Source organism: Dendrobium catenatum, unplaced genomic scaffold (assembly GCF_001605985.2).
Source record: "Dendrobium catenatum unplaced genomic scaffold, ASM160598v2 fragScaff_scaffold_1608, whole genome shotgun sequence".
NCBI classification, from domain to species: domain Eukaryota; kingdom Viridiplantae; phylum Streptophyta; class Magnoliopsida; order Asparagales; family Orchidaceae; genus Dendrobium; species Dendrobium catenatum.
Window position 1 is genome coordinate 123,736 of NW_021320070.1, and position 3,602 is coordinate 127,337.

Consider the following 3,602-nt stretch of genomic DNA (forward strand, 5'->3'; position numbering starts at 1 on the left):
CTAATATTTTCTAACCAAATATTTTTAGGCCTGCCTCTACCTTTCTTAGCATAAGTTAAATCTAATTTTGTTTAAGTGATTGAATATTTATAATATCTTATTTTATTGAGTGGGATAATTGTCATAGTTTTAGTAGAGTATACTAGGGTTTGCAAGTGAGCATATCTTCCTCATGGGATCGATACTCTACTCTATCACTATATTTCTTAATTTGGTGCAAATACTTGCATATATTAAGTAGGGCTTTTATAAATTTTCATATCAAATAAAACCTAAGAATTATTAAGGATTTATAAAGCCCTAAATCAATTACAATTCTATAAATATCTCACTATATAGTTATTTTATGCCCCCATCAAGTTTTTTTACATCGTTGATGGGAAGTAATTTGCATTTTGTAAAATTCTCACTATATTATTGAATTAATTACATAGTTAGACCTAGTTACATTTTTTTCTTTTTATTATTTTATTTTAATTATTTGTATATTTTGTGTTCATGCTTTCTAGCCATAAAAAGTAACTTTTGTCATTTGATCCTAAAATTAAGAGACCTTTCTAAAATTAGGAAAACTAAAAAATTCAAAAAAGATTGAACCTGAGTTAGAGAAAAATCATTATAGATCTCTTAAGGGTTATGCAAATCCTTTAGTTGATAGAACTAATTGGAGTATAAATATACTTACAATCTAAGCTAGTAATTTTGAATTAAAGCTAGATATTATTCAAATGGTTCAAAACTCTCAGTTTGGTGGAACTCTTATTGAATATTCTAATTTACATTTAGCCATTTTTTGAAAAATTTATGTAACATTTAAATAATGGTGTTAGTGAATGTTTCCATTTTCTCTAAGAGATAAAGCTAAAATATGGTTAAATTCTTTATCCATAGTTTCAATAACTACTTAGAATGAGTTAGCTCATAAGTTTCTGGCTGTGCATTTTTTACTTTAAAATACTGCCCAACATAGAAAAGACATAACTTCTTTTACTCAGTTTGATGGAGAATCCATTTATGAGAGTTGAAAAAGATTTAAGGAAATGTTTAGAAAATGCATACATCATGCATTACCTGATTGGTTGATTATCAAAACAATTAATAATGAATTAGTAAGATATTTTTGAGTGATAATTGATGTTGTAGTTGGATGATCAATAATGTCTAAGCCATTTGAGGAAGCCTATGAATTAATAGAGGACATGACTACTAATAATTTCCAGTGGCCTACTGAGGTTAAATCCTAAAAAAATATTTGGAGATTAAGAATATGATTCATTATCAATCTTGGCTGTGTAAGTTGTAGTAATTTCTAACAAAATGGATAAGATGAAGATTAAACATAGGGTAGATGGATTTGATAATTTCAATGTTTATTCTAAAAATCTTCACAGCAATGCATTTATACATGAGGCACCACAATAGTATCACTTAGATTATTAACACTTTATCTAGAAAGTAATGAGAAAACACACTTAAAAGAACAATGTCATAATATCCAACTTAAAATTAAGAAATTGGGCAACAAACTAGGTTGATTAATTATAAAAGAAAGAAAGAACAATGTCATAATATCCAACATAAAAGTGAGAAAGATTTAGGAGATCCTTATAAAAAAGAGATCTACTAAAAAAGGAGTATAATGAAGTAGATGTAAAATGAAATAAATCTTTCATAGAATAACTTGAACTTATAAAAGAACCTGAACGTGTAAGTTAGAAGTTGAAGAGTGACCATCTCTACCTTTTCCTCAGAGATTGATTAAACAAAATATTGATAAGAAATTCTCAAAATTTTTTGAATTATTTAAAAAATTAATTATTAATATACCATTCTCTGAAGTGTTAGAATAGATGCCCCATATGCAAAATAAATGAAGGATATCTTGAACAAGAAAAGGAAGATATGGGAATTTGAAGCTGTGGTGCTAATTGAAAATTATAGAGCTATAATTAAAAAGAAACTTCCTAAAAAACTTAAAGACACTATGAGTTTTTCCATTCCCTTAACTATTGAAGACAAATCCTGTGATATGGATTTATATAATTTCATTTTTAGTTTTAACCTCATTTCGCTTTCTATTTTAAACAACTAGATATTGGAGAGGTTCAACCAACCTCTTTAACTCTTTAATTAGTTGATAAAACTTTTACTTATCAAAGACGAGTAATAGAGGATGTGTTGACTACAGCTGATAAATTTATTTTTCTTATTAATTTTATTTTTTTAGATATGGAAGAAGATAAGGAAATACCTCTCATTTTAGGAAGAGCATTTTTAGCCACTAGGAAAGCAATGATTGAAGTACAAAAAGGTGAATTGACTATGAGAGTTCAAGATCAAGAAGTTAAAATTATTGTACTTAAAATATAAAATTTCCTCAAGAATAGAATAAAGATTGCTTTAGGGTGGATTTAGAAGATATGATAATAGATAATCGTAAGGAAGAATTTCTTGAAGGGTGGTCATTTAAAAAGGAAGAAATTAAAGAGAATAATGATATGTTAGGAGAATATGTAATAAGGAATGAAAACTTATCCAATAAAAAATTAGCATTAATGGAAACATTCTCTTTCAAAAAAAAAATTAAAACCATCCATTGATGAAGCTCCTACATTAGAAGTTAAAGCCTTACCTTGTCATATAAAATATGTTTTTTTTTAATAATTAATCTCTTCTTGAAATGATTTTAATAAATTTAGAACCATATCAAGAATGTGAGTTGATTACGGTGTTGTGCAATTTTAAAAGTGCTTTCAGATGGAAAATTGTTGACATTAAGGTGAAATTATTCAATTTATGTGCATAAAATTTTAATGGAAGCTAATACAATACCAAAACCTAAACATCAAAGAAGACTTAACCCTTCTATGAAAAGAGTTGTTAAAAAAGAAATCCTAAAATGGATGGATGCTGAAATTATTTATCCAATTTCATATAGTTCTTGAGTTAGTCCTATTCATTGTGTTCCTAAAAAGGAGGATTAACTATTATAACAAATGAAACAACCTTATACCCACTAGAACAATTTCAAGATGGAGAATCTGCATAGATTAGAAATAACTAAATAAAGCCACTAAAGAGTTCTTTTTCCCTTGCTTTTTCTTGAACATAAAATAGATAGGTTGGCAGGGCATTCATTTTATTATTTTCTATATGGATATTCATGATATCATCAAATTCCTATTACACATGAAGCTCGAGATAGAATTACTTTCACTAGTTCTTATGGAACATTTTCTTTAATAAGAATTTCTTTAAGTCTGTGTAATGCTCCGTCTACTTTTCAAGGATCTATGGTGTCTATTTTTTCAAACATAATTGAGCAGAATATTAAATTTTCATAGATTAATTCTCAGTATTTGGCACAAATTTTGATTCTTGTCTTAATCATTTAACTTTTGTTTTCAAAAGATGTCTAAAAATAAATCTAATGTTAAACTAGAAGAAGTGTTAATTTATGATAACTGAGGGCATTTGTTTTATGGCATAAAGTTTCAAAGAAAAGATTTGTAATAAATATTGTAAAAATTTAAGTAATAGAAAAATTACCCCTCTCAATTTGGTTAAAGGCTTTAGAAAAATTTTTAGGTCATACAGGATTT

At 26.9% G+C, this 3,602-nt stretch overlaps 1 non-coding gene across 1 annotated transcript; it reads right to left on the minus strand.

The window, feature by feature from the left end:
* Positions 1–963: 963 nt before the first annotated feature.
* On the minus strand, positions 964–1,069 carry LOC114581234. The gene has a single exon (XR_003703123.1). It is a non-coding gene; the product is annotated as a small nucleolar RNA R71 (small nucleolar RNA).
* Positions 1,070–3,602: the final 2,533 nt, after the last annotated feature.